The sequence below is a fragment of the Tachyglossus aculeatus genome, chromosome X1 (genome assembly GCF_015852505.1).
Source record: "Tachyglossus aculeatus isolate mTacAcu1 chromosome X1, mTacAcu1.pri, whole genome shotgun sequence".
Lineage (NCBI taxonomy): Eukaryota > Metazoa > Chordata > Mammalia > Monotremata > Tachyglossidae > Tachyglossus > Tachyglossus aculeatus.
The window spans coordinates 64598178-64612055 of NC_052101.1; the positions used below are offsets into that span (position 1 = coordinate 64598178).

Sequence of the window (13878 nt, forward strand, 5' to 3'; positions counted from 1 at the left end):
TTTTCCATGGTTGTGAGAGTTTCTCCCTGGCCAAAGCTGGGGATCAGGAGATGTGGGTGAGGCCGGGGGAGGGGAGGAGGGGAGGAAGGGGAGGTGAAAAGGCAGGGCTGGGGAGGGTAGAAGGTGCGGCAGGGAAAGTGAAAAGTGGTGGGTGGGGAAGGGGAGAAGGAGGTGGGATGGGGGAGAAGGTGAAAAAGTGGGGAATGTGGAAGAGTCTTCCTTTCTCTCCTGCTTCTGCTCAGTAGAAAGAGCATGGGCTTTGGATTCAGAGGTCATGGGTTCAAATCCTAGCTCCGCCAATTTTCAGCGGTGTGACTTTGGGCAAGTCACTTAACTTCTCTGAGCCTCAGTTACCTCATCTGTAAAATGAGGATTAAGCCCCCGTGGGACAACCTGATCACATTGTAACCTCCCCAGTGCTTAGAACAGGGCTTTGCACATCATAAGTGCTTAATAAATGTCATTATTATTATTATTATTAATTATTATTATTATTATTACCTGCTGCTGCACTGCCCCCCGCAACACACACACGTATACACACAACACAACTGATTGAACAGAGCTAGGTGGTGCTCTTTAAAATGTAAAATACTGAGCAGATGTGACACAGAATTACAACTCTACCGTGTTTTGTCGGGTATCTGGTCTCCAGCAATGGACAACGGCTAACGTTTTTCTAAAAAAAAAAACCCAAAACATTCAATCCCCATCTCCTCACTCCTTAAAATCTCCAATCCACCCATCCATCCATGTCTGCATCAAACAAAGTCCTCACCAGCAATGTTAAGGCATTCGATCGGCTCTCCCCTTCCAACCAGACCTCTTTCGTCTCCCCTTGTAACTCAGACTGCACACCTGGCTCCTTCAACACCGACCTGCTAACTGGAAACCCATCTGGTCTGTTTTGCTGTTGACCCCACGCCCACATCCTTGCTCTGGCCTGGAACTCTGTGTGTTAGACTAATAATGATAATGATACTAATTGGGGTATTTGTTAAGGGAGATGCAGTGCCGCTCGGTGGAAAGAGCACGGTCTTTGGAGTCAGAGGTCATGGGATCAAACCCCGGCTCTGCCAACTGTCAGCTGTGTGACTTTGGCCAACTCACTGAACTTCTCTGTGCCTCAGTTCCCTCATCTGTAAAATGGGGATTAAGACTGTGAGCCCCCCATGGGACAACCTGATCAACTTGTAACCTCCCCAGTGCTTAGAACAGTGCTTTGCACATAGTAAGCGCTTAATAAATGCTATCATTATTATTATTATTATTATTATCATTATTAAGGGCTTACTATGTACCAGGCACTGTACTAACTGCTGGAGCGGATACAAACAAACTGGGCTGGACACAGTCCCTGTCCCACATGGGGCTCTACAGTCTCCATCCCCATTTTATAGATGAGTTAGCTGAGTTAGCTGTCTCCCCCCTTCTAGACTGTGAGCCCGATGTGGGCAGGGACTGTCTCTCTTTTTTGCTGAATTTTACTTTCCAAGCACTTAGTACAGTGCTCTGCACACAGTAAGCGCTCAATAAATACAATTGAAGGAATGAATGACTATGTCCTTGCAAAATTCCACATACAGCAATAGCCTAGCGAGAAGCAGCCGATCCTAGTGGAAAGAGCACGGGCCTAGGAATCAGAGGTCCCGGCTTCTCTTCCTGGCTCCATCAGTTGTCCACTGTGTGACTTTGGGCCAGTCACCTCAATTCTCTGTGCCTCAGTTACCTCATCTGTAAAAGGGGGATTAAGACTGTGAGCCCTCTGTGGGACAGGGTCTGTGTTCAACCCAATTAACTTGTATCCTCCCCAGCACTTACAACAGTGCTTTGCACAGAGTAAGCACTTAACAAATACCATGATTATTATCTCTGCTCTCCTTTCTTAGACTGGGAACCCCATGATTATCTGATCTGATTAGCCTGTATTTGCTTACATATCATTATTATTAGCAGCTGTTATCAAAGCTATGGGCATGGGTGTCATGAAGATACCATGCTATTATTTACATTATGTTCTATTTTTATTGTATATAGTGAATAAGATCAAAGAGTAGTGGTGGCTTAGTGGCAAGAGCAAGGGCTTGGGAATCAGAGGTCGTGGTTTCTAATCCCAGCTCTGCCACTTGTCTTCTGTGTGACTTTCGGCAAGTCACTTCACTTCTCTGTGCCTCAGTTGCCTCATCTGTGAGCCCCACGTGGGACAACCTGATTGCCTTGTATCTACCCCAGTGCTTAGAACAGTGCTTGGCACAAAGCAAACACTTTTCAAATACCATTATTATTATTATTATCAGTGCTTACAACAGTGCTCAGCACTTAGAACAGTGCTGAATTCCTCAACACCAACTCTCTCCTTGATCCCCTCCTGTCTGGCTTCTGTCCCCTACATTCCACAGAAATTGCCCTCTCAGAGGTCACCAGTGACCTCCTACTTGCCAAATCCAATGGCTCATACTCTATCCTAATCCTCCTCAAACTCTCAGCTGCCTTCAACACTGTGGACCACCCCCTTCTCCTCAACACGCTATCCAATCTTGGCTTCACAGACTCTGTCCTCTCCTGGTTCTCCTCTTATCTCTCCGGCCATCCATTCTCAGTCTCCTTTGCAGGTTTTGGTCACGGCTTGGATGTGAGGGGTGAATGAGAGAGCGGAGTCGAGGATGACACCAAGGTTGCGGGCTTGTGAGACGGGAAGGATGGTAGTGCCGTCAACAGAGATGGGAAAGTCAGGGAGAGGGCAAGGTTTGGGAGGGAAGACAAGGAGTTCAGTCTTCGACATGTTGAGCTTTAGGTGGCGGGCAGACATCCAAATGGAGATGTCCTGAAGGCAGGAGGAGATGTGAGCCTGGAGAGAGGGGGAGAGAGCATGGGCAGAGATGTAGATCTGGGTGCCATCAGCGTAGAGATGATAGTTGAAGCCGTGGGAGCAAATGAGGTCACCAAGGGAGTGCGTGTAGATCGAGAACAGAAAGGGACCAAGCACTGAACCTTGGGGAACCCCCACAGTGAGAGAATGGGAGGGGGTGGAGGAGCCTGCAAAAGAGACTGAGGAAGAACGACCGGAGAGGTAAGAGGAGAACCAGGAGAGGACGGAGTCTGTGAAGCCAAGGTCAGATAGCGTGTTGAGAAGAAGGGGGTGGTCCACAGTGTCAAAGGCAGCTGAGAGGTCGAGGAGGATTAGGACAGAGTAGGAGCCGTTGGATTTGGCAAGCAGGAGGTCATTGGTGACCTTTGAGAGGGCAGTTTCCGTGGAATGTAGGGGATGGAAGCCAGACTGGAGGGGGTCGAGGAGAGAGTTGTTGTTGAGGAATTCTAGGCAACGAGTGTAGACAACTCGTTCAAGGAGTTTGGAAAGGAATGGTAGGAGGGATATGGGACGATAACTAGAAGGTGAGGTGGGGTCAAGAGAGGGTTTTTTTAGGATGGGAGAGACATGGGCATGTTTGAAGGCAGAGGGGAAGGAACCAGTGGAGAGTGAGCGGTTGAAGATGGAAGTTAAGGAGGGGAGAAGGGATGGAGCGAGAGATTTCATGAGATGAGAGGAAATGGGGTCAGAAGCACAGGTGGCCAGAGTAGCGCTTGAGAGGAGGGAGGAGAGCTCCTCTGAGGACACTGCTGGGAAGGATGGGAGAGTAGCAGAGAGTGTTGAGAGCCGGGGGGATGGAGAAAGGGGGGAAGAGACTTTAGGGAGGTCGGACCTGATGGATTTAATTTTGTTAATGAAGTAGGAGGCCAGATCGTTGGGGGTGAGGGAAGGAGGAGGGGGAGGAACCGGGGGCCTGAGAAGGGAGTTGAGTGTACGGAAGAGCTGGCGGGGGTGATGGGCATGGGTGTCAATAAGGGAGAAGAAATAGTTTTGTCTGGGAGAGGCGAGGGCTGATTTAAGGCAGGAAAGGATAAACTTGAAGTGAATGAGGTTGGCATGGTGTTTAGACTTTCGCCAGCAGCGTTCGGCAGCTCGAGCATAAGAGCGAAGGAGGCGGACAGTGGCAGTGATCCAGGGCTGTGGGTTAGTGGTGCGAGAGCGGCGAAGGGAAAGGGGAGCGAGTGAGTCTAGCTGAGTAGAAAGGGTAGAGTTGAGAGCAGTAATCTGATCATCAAGACTGGGTAGAGAGGAGAGGGCGGCGAGGTGGGGTGTGAGGCGCTCCGAAAGATGGGTGGGGTCCAGAGAGCGGAGATCTCTGTGAGGGAGTAATACGGATTTACAGGGGAAAGGTGTGTGAGTGAGGAGGCAGGTGAGAAGATTATGATCAGAGAGAGGGATTTCAGAGTTGGTGAGGGTGGACACAGTGCAGCGGTAGGAGATGATGAGGTCGAGGGTATGACCAAGTTGGTGAGTGGGTGAGGTGGGGTGGAGGAAGAGGTTGGCAGCGTCAAGGAGAGATAGAAGGCGGGCAGCAGAGGAGTCGTTAGGGATATCCATGTGGATATTGAAGTCTCCGAGGATCAGAGTGGGCATGGAGAAGGAGAGAAGGAAGGTGAGGAATGGGTCAAAGTCGTTAAAGAAGTTGGAAGTGGGGCCGGGAGGGCAGTAGATGACTAGCTATCCAAGTCTATGAGTTTTGCAATCTGATCATTTTGTTTCACTTTTATCAAGGTAAAGAGGTGTGTGCCAGACCCTGATAGGATGCAGACACAATCATTATACCAACTATAGGAACACATCTCTGTAGTACTATCAAGCTGTGAATAACTTCGAAACTCTCTGTTGTAGTTTGTTCATTTGCTTACTTTTTGGAAGAGGAATGTCTATAAATTCTCTGACCCCATGGTCCTAGTTGCATTACATACAGAAGCTAAAATGATCTCCAATTGATCTGAAGCCACAACGGTGAGACTTAGTGGCAACATGTAGAGAAGAGAGTGGAAACATATCCCATTCCCGATGTGTTGAAAGTCATTTGCAATCTCAGTGATTTATCTTTATGGATGGTGGATTCAAATTTAACTACTAATGTTTTTATTAGTAGTAAAATATCTATTTATATTCAATGAAGTGTTTAATAAAATATTTCCTTTGCATTATCTAATCGCAGATCCTTCAGTGTATCTGACTTGTAAATAACCAAAGATATTAATGATAGTGAGATGGATGTGGTCTTTTATATTGATGTAGGTTTATTTTAGATTTGTGATTTAACTGATCCGTCAATTTCTATTTCTTCCTAGCCTCTTTTCTGCCTGTTTTGCTTAATTGATAATAGATTCCTCTTCTATGGTGAACTTCAAGGTTGAATTAAAGTCAAATGAGGGCCCTGAGTAGGGGGAAAGCCTCTCCAGGCCATGGCTTTTCTTTGTACCTGGCTTGTGTGGGTGGGTAATCTTGCTATTCCCAACACAATAGGAGTGCTTGATTTGATTTAGATTATTCTGCTAATGGCATTCAGGTGAATGCCCAGGAGAAAGGAGGGATAAAGTAACTGCTTAACAGGAGATTAAATGATTCCCTGAAGAATAGCTCTGACTAGGAGAAACACTGTCTGTATTTCTAAAATTGAAATGGATGAAGAAGTTGGTGGTGGTGGGCTGATCATAGAGTCCATGTGTTCACCTGAATTTCACCATGCAACCTGTATCTAAATTCCCCGTTTTTAACTGAGGAGTTAGGGGGATTCAACCACCACTTAAAACCCAAACTCCATTTTTTTCTAAAGGACCCTCCCCAACTCTCAAACTGCTAACATGAACTCCAACTGGACATATTCTGGTGCTCTTTCCTCACCCACTCCTAGGAGAACAAACAGTCCTTTGTACTTCAGAGGCACAAGGCGAGAATTAGCGACCCAAACCAGGTTTCTGGTATCATTGTGAAAAGATGCAGATTAACAATCCCTAGTTTTAAAAATTAGTTAACCTGACTGCAACTCAAATGCAGCCGAGAAAGAAACATGCTTCTCTATGAAATTGTACCTGTTGCTCAGGGACACTTATGTTTGAGCCATTCTGACAACTTTTACAACACTCTAATTGAACGGCCTCAGCATAGAAGCTTCTTTACTTTAGCTTCTTGCTAAAGTAAAATAGCTGGTAGAATGACAAAAATGGGGTATCAGAAAAATGCAACATACTTTCAGGCTTTTGAAATGTCAGACTTCTGGGCACCAATTTATCTGCCTTACATTACAGTGTTACAAATAGGCAACTGTTACTAGGTCATTTTTCACAATAAAAATGCATTTCTAACTGCGATTTTAGTTCAGTAATGATTGCAAAGATCCATTTATTATGCATTTGTGTGTGTGTGTGTTTTACTAAGTAATACCTTGCCTTTGGCAATGTACGGGAACAGAGGAAAATGTGTGATGTTAATCAGGTTGGACCACTTGCTTTGCTAGGAGAATATAATATAGTTAAAAATATAAAATCCCCAAGGAAAATTAAGGAGTCTTTTGATTATTTTCTAGGCATATGTCCTTGCCATTCCTACCTTCCGGTTTCATTATAATAGAAAAGGCTAAGGGCTATTTTAAAATCATGAAGGGATTGCCCTTAATTATATTGAACCAAGAAAAGGATAGATTAAAAAGGTATATGAATGAGCATATAAATATATGCAAGTATATCTTGTGTTCTATCCCATGATATAACCTCCCTACGAATACGACCAGTATTGTTTGATAATTTACCCCAGATGGAAACCATCGCATGATAGATCCACTCCAAGAAAACGACGTGTATTATTTGATGTCTTACTCACTCATTAGCCCAAATAGCCCTGATGTTCCAGATGAGGGCTTCGGGTAAATAGGTCCTTCCAGGGCCTTTCCCTCCCAGCCAGAGATAAAGCAATAAAAAATATGAATGTCCAATTTGCGTCAGATTTTCAAGATGTTGAAGAGAGACCCCTGAGTAGATAACAAAAGAAAGTGTTGAGCTGGGGAAACAATTAAATTTAGAAATGGATGATGCAGATGTCGTTGAGTTAATTGCATCTCTTTCAGAGGAATCATTGTTCAAAGAGGACCTCATTGAACTTTGACAATCCTATGCATCACTGCAAAATGCTGAAACAGGTGAAGAAGTAAGTAGAGTTTCTGCACCACCAGCTAAATTATTGGTATTTTTTAAAAATCTTCTAACAATTTGCAAGAAAGTAGATGAATTTTTAAATATGATTGAAGAAGACCCTACTGGAAAGAAGTCTGAAGGTGTATAGAGGGGTTCAGAAGGAATTAGCTTTCTACAAAGTGTTCTAAGAAGAAGGGAGCTATTCAATCAATTATTCAATCAATCAATCATATTGATTGAGCGCTTACTGTTTGCAGAACCCACAACAAGTTTACAGTGTCGAACAAATTCTTCAATGAAATTGAAAAACCACTGCCACAGTCAGCAGAACACCCATCTACTTCTGCAGCCTTTTGCAAGGACTCATATAGTAGAGAAGCAGCATTACCTAATGGATAGAGCACGGGCAAATCACTTTACTTCTCTGGGCCTTGGTAACCTCATCTGGAAAATGAGGATTAAGACTGGGAGCCCTATGTGTGAAAGGGACTGTGTCCGACCTGATTACCTTGTATCTACCCCAACGCTTAAAGCAGCGCTTGGCATAAAGGAAGCACTTAACAAATACCACTATTATTCTATTACAGCTTCTCACTTGCTATGTTTTGAATTGACTTTAACAGTAATTAGTGACATTCATATTTACAGGATAAAGCTCAAAAAGAAGTGCCATAGTACTTTTCCAGAGGTTCTGGAATGGAACCTAATTTACAGTGTGTAAGATACATGGGAAAGGCACCCACCAATGCAATCATTCATGATTAGCATATTTTCAAGGAACATAACCGAATTATATCCTGGGTTGTGCCTGTGGAGAGAAAAATGGAGCTGTATGTATATGAAGATGATGCAACTGACAGTGAGAGCCTGTAGAGGTGTAGAGGTGACCGAAAAGACCTATGGGTGACTGACATTCCATTCAGCACTGCAGAGGAACGGGAGAGGGAGGGTCCTTTCTTCTTATTATTATTAATATTATGGCATTTTAAGTGTTTACTGTGTGCCAAGCACTGTTCTAAGCCCTGAGGTAGATGTAAGTTAATCAGATTGGACACAGTCCAATCCTCTAGCAGTCATCTGCTATTAGAAGATGCCACTGATGCTAAAATTAATTTATGGATGTATGTATGTGCATGTGTGACTGCAAAGGGCATTGCAGGACCCACAGTCCCGATACATGGTGCACGTAAAAAACGTGTCCCTTGTGCTGTCATTCTTGTATTAGCACGACCCAAGGGTGCTGTCTTCAAAGGAGCCACTCCTTTCTCGATTGATGTGCACCTTGTTGGGGATTTCGCAGCAACTGACTCCCAGTTTTCAGCTAGGATTAACAGAGATTTTATTTTACTGAATCCATAAAATGTCTTCTCTGTAGGCATCCTACTGTCATTTTTTTATGGTATTTGTTAAGCACTTACTATGTGCCAGGTACCATACTAAGCACTGGGGTAGATATCAGATAATCAGTTTGGACGTGGTCCACATCCTACATGGGGCTCACAGTCTTATCCCCATTTTACAGGTGAGGTAACTGAGGCACAGACAGGGAATCTCTGCTAAAAAGGCAACATGAATAACAAATGGATGCTTAACCAAAACACAGTTATTCATTCATTCATTCATTCAATCATATTTATTGAGTGCTTAGTGTGTACAGAGCACTGTACTTGGAAGAGAACAATATAACAATAAGCAGACACATTCCCTGTTCACAACGAATTGGGCAACTATTGAAAATATGGATATGCTGAGACACCACTAAGGTGGACTTGATCAATGAATCAATCAATGGATATTGATCAGTGGTATTTATTGAATGCTTACTTTGTGAAGAGCACTCTATTAAGTGCTTGAAGAGTACAATATAACGGAGTTGGAAGACTCTTCCTGCCCTCAAGGAGCTACTGACAAATCATACAGCCTCAGAACAAGTATGGCAGTCTAACACCAGGGGTGACAACAGGTGACAATGAGCCATATTTTTAAATATCAACATCTGCCTGTCTTTACATCAACCAAGCCCTCTGTTTACCCCTAAACATTCACCTTTTCACTCACATACAATTCAGAAATTGAATCACAGAACCACCAGATTAAGCAGTTTTTGCTGTTGACCTCACCATATCCCCTCAATCCTCTCCTTCCAATTAGCCCATCCCTGTCCTCCCTGCCTTCCATGATTGCCTATCAACCTCCATATCAAACAAAAACTCCTTACTATAGGATTCAAAGCTCTCCATAATAATAATAATGATTATGGTATTTGTTAAGTGCTATGTGCTAAGCACTGTTCTAAGCGCTGAATAATAATGATGGCATTTGTTAAGCACTATGTGCCAAGCACTGTTCTAAGAGCTGGGGTAGATATGAGGTTAACAGGTTGTCCCACTTGGGGCTCACAGTCTTAGTCCCCATTTTACAGATGAGGTAACTGAGAAACAGAGAAGTGAAGTGATTTGCCCAGTCACACAGCTTACAAATGGCAGAGTAGGGAATCGAACCCACAACCTCTGACTCCCAAGCCCATGCTCTTTCCCCTAAGCCACGCTCCATCACCTTGCCCCTTCTTATCTCACCTCCCTTCTCTCCTTCTGCACCCCAGCCCACACACACTCCACTCCTCTGGTACTAACCTTCTCACTGTGCCTCGATCACGCCTGTCCCGCTATTGACCCCTGGCCCACGTTCTACCTCTGGCCTGGAAAGCCCTACCTCCTCAGATCTGCCAAACAATCACTCTTCCTCCCTTCAAAGCCCTACTGAAGGCTCACCTCCTCCAAGAGGCCTTCCCAGAGTAAGCCCCCCTTTTCCTCAGCTCCCCCTCCCTTCTGCGTCACCTCAACTCACTCCCTTTGCTCTCTCCCCTGCCCCACAGCATTTATGTATATATGTATCTATAATTCTATTTATATTGATACCTGTTTACTTGTTTTGATGTCTGTCTCCCCACTTCTAGACTGTAAACCCGGTGTGGTCAGGGAATGTCTCTATTGCTGAATTGTACTTTCCAAGTGCTTAGTACGGTGCTCTCCACAACGTAAGTGCTCAATAAATATGATTGAATGAATTGAATGAATGAATGCAATGAGGACCCCTCCTCAGCCCCCTCTATACAACCCCCTTCATCCCTTGTGCAGTTCTTCATCATCACCCCCAATCCATCTCTGTTATCCTGTCCCTCAGCTCACCCCATACAACCCCATTATAGGAAAGCTTCCCTTCATCATTGGCCTTCTCTCAAAATCCAACCCCTCCATGTGCACCTCCTACCCTATCCTTCATCCTTTATCAAAGCACTTTCCCCCTCTGTTCTTCCCTCCCTGACTGCCACATCCAACTGTTCACTCTCCAATTGCTTTTTCCCCACAGCATTGTTTTAAAACATGCTCATGTCTCCTCATCCTAAAAAAGTCCTCCCTTGACCCCACAGCTCCCTCCAGTTATCACCCCATCTCCCGCCTACCTACTATTCCTTTCCAAACTCTTCGAGCAAATTGTCTGCACCTGCTCTCTCCAGTTCCATTCCTTCAATTCTCTCCTTGACCCACTCCAATCTGGATTCTGCCCTCTTCATTCCACATAAACTGCCCTCTCAAATGCTCTTCTTGCCAAATCCAACTACCTCTGCTCTATCTTTCTCAACCTTTCAGCTGCCACACTGTCGACAACACCCTTCTCCTGGAAACATTATCCAACCTTGGCTTCACTGATACTGTCCTCTAGTGATTCTCCTCCTATCTCTCTGGCCGTTCATTCTCAGTCTCTTTGGTGGGCTCCCACCCCCAACTACAGGATTCCCTTAAGACTCAATTCTGGGTCCCCTTCTATTCTCCAACTACACCCACACCCTCGAAGAACGCATTCGCTCCCAATGCTTCAACTACCATCACTATGCAGATGATTCCCAAATCTACATCTCCCGTCCTGATCTCTCTCCTTCTCTGCAGTCTTGCATTTCCTTCTGTCTTCAGGACATCTCTACTTGGATATCCTGCTCACACCTCAAACATAACAGTCCCTGTCCCACACAGGACTTACAGTCTCAATCCCCATTTTACAGATGAGGGAATTGAGGCACAGAGAAGTGAAGCGACTTGCCCAAGGTCACACAACAGACAATTGGCAGAGCCTTGATTAGAACCCATGACCTTCTGACTCCCAGGCCATGCTGCTTCCCAGTGTGTCTTGTCTTGTTTTATGCTGTCGAGTTGTTCCAACCCATAGTGACACGATGGATACATCTCTCCCAGAATGGCCCACCTCCAATGGCAATCTTTCTGGTAATGTATCCATAGAGTACAGAAGTGATTTACCATTGCCTCCTTCTGTGCAGTAAACTTGAGCCTCCACCCTCGACTCTCCGCCATGCCACTGCTGCCAAGCATAGGTGTGTTTTGACTTGTAGCAGATTGTCTTCCACTCACTAGCCACTGCCCAAGCTAGGAATGGAATGGGTAGGCCTCTGCTTGACTCTCCCTCCCGTAGTCAAGACTGATAGAGTACTGGAAGCTCTCCAGGTGTGACCCTGAGAGGGGGTCCCGATATGTACATATCTGTAATTTATTTATATTAATGTCTGTCTCCCCCTCCAAACAATAACTTCATTTGGGCAGGAACTGTGTCTACAAATTCTGTTATATTGTACTCTCCCAAGCACTTAGTACAGTCCTCCACACATAGCAAGCACTCAATAAATATGATTGATTGATTGACAGTTTGCAACAAAGCAAGAATCACATCAACATAGGTTTGTGGTTTTTCATGATTTTTAATAAAATCTGTGATGGGATTACAGATCAGGCTATGCAGGGGTGGAACTAAGGCAGATCAGTCAGGAAAAGGGCACCAGTAAAATTAGTGATGGTATGTCAGTCATGGTTTAAATGATTTCCCACTTTTGAAATATCGTTGATTTTTCCCCTTCTAGACTGTAAGCTACTTGAGAGCAGAAATCATGTCTACCAAGTCTATTGTGTTATACTTTCTCAAGTGCTTAGTGCAGTGCTCTGCACACAGTAAGTGCTCAATAGCCTAATGAATAGAGCATGAACCTGGGAGTCAGAAGGACCTGGGTTCTAATCCTGGCTCTGCCACTTGTCTGCTGTGTGAACTTGAGCAATTCACTTCACTTCTCTGTACCTCAGTCACCTCACCTTAAAATGGGGATTAATAATAATAATAATAATGGCATTTGTTAAGTGCTTACTATGTGCAAAGCACTGTTCTAAGCACTGGGGAGGTTACAAGGTGATCAGGTTGTCCCACAGGGGGCTCACAGTTTTAATCCCCATTTTACAGATGAGGTAACTGAGGCACAGAGAAGTTAAGTGACTTGCCCAAAGTCACACAGCTGACAGTTGGCGGAGTCAGGATTTGAACCCATGACCTCTGACTCCAAAGCCCGGGCTCTTTCCACTGAGCCACGCTTAAGACTGTGAGTTTCACGTGGGACATGGACCTGATTATCTCGTATCTACCCCAGTGCTTAGCACAGTGCCTAGCACGTAGTAAACCTGTACTAAATACCACAAAAGAAAATACATTAACTGATTGATTTGTTTTTTGGCACTGAGCTGAGCTGAATCGCCAGGGGTCCCATGGCAGTGTGGGGCTTGTCTGTCCCTCACTGAAGCATGGGCCAAATAGCAGGCTTGGCCCCGACATAGCACCATCCCCAATCCAAAGCCTCACGGCAGTGTGCCAGCTAATTAGCTGGCCAGCAGCAACTGGAATGGGGAAAAAGCTGGCCCTGTAAGCATACTACTACTGCTCTTTTGTCTGGCACAGACTCTAGACTTTAAGTTTGTTGAGGGCAGGGTATATGGCCATTATATTGTTATATTGTACTCTCCCAAGTGCTTAGTGCAGTGCTCTACACACAGTAAGAGCTCAGTAAATACGATTGACTGACTGACCGGCAGGGTAAAGCCTGTAGTCCAGCCCTAGAACCTGTAGTGCTCCCACCATCCACACCTAGCAACAGAGTGAGCTGGAATGGTTCTCATCACTGCTGCCACCATAGGTTTTTGTTTGTTTTTTGTTTGTTTATGATAATTTGTTAAGTGCTTACTACATGTCAATCACTGTTCTAAGTGCTGGGGTGAGTACAAGCTAAGCAGGTTGGACATAGTCCCTGTCCCACCCAGGGCTTACAGTCAAAGTAGGAGGGAAAATAGATATTTAATCCCCATTTTACAGTTGAGGAAACTGAGGCCCAGAGAGGTTAAGTGACTTGTCCAAGGTCACACAGCAAGCAAAAGTAGAGTTGGGATTAGAACCCAGGTCTTCTGACTCCCAGACCTGTGCTCATTCCACTAGGTCGCACTGCTTCCCATGGTTGTAAATGCTTTGGTCACTCTCCCTTCTGCAGATTTATCCCAGATTTAATCCCCATTTTACAGATGGGGTAACTGAGGTACAGAGAAGTTAAGTGATTTGCCCAAGGTCACACAGCAGATGTGTGGCAGTAAGAAATCCCTATTGTGCATTCCTTGCCCACTGTTTAATTATATAGAATTATTTTAGGATTATAGAATTACTTGCATTGTTGTAAGTAGCTTATAAATATAGACCAATCAATTATATATTCACTAGTGATTAATATCACTCATTAATATGATTATAGAATTATTTCACCCACCCATCACATCTGAAAGAGCGTTCTTTTTTTATTTGGTTTTCATCATAGAATTATGTCAAGCGCTTAGTACAGTGCTCTGCACATAGTAAGCGCTCAATAAATACGATTGATGATGATGAAACCAAAACATCTTCTGATTGTGAACAAGAGGAAAAGCTCCATAAGAAAACTCTGTAATTTTCTACAGAGATAATTATTTTAGTACTAGGGCTTTCTTTAGTCAGGCA

At 44.6% G+C, this 13878-nt stretch overlaps 1 non-coding gene across 1 annotated transcript; it reads right to left on the reverse strand.

Annotated features, from left to right (window-relative positions):
* Positions 1 to 11408: 11408 nt before the first annotated feature.
* On the reverse strand, positions 11409 to 11546 carry LOC119920161. Its single transcript, XR_005447925.1, has one exon. It is a non-coding gene; the product is annotated as a small nucleolar RNA SNORA7 (small nucleolar RNA).
* Between the last annotated feature and the right edge of the window lie 2332 nt (positions 11547 to 13878).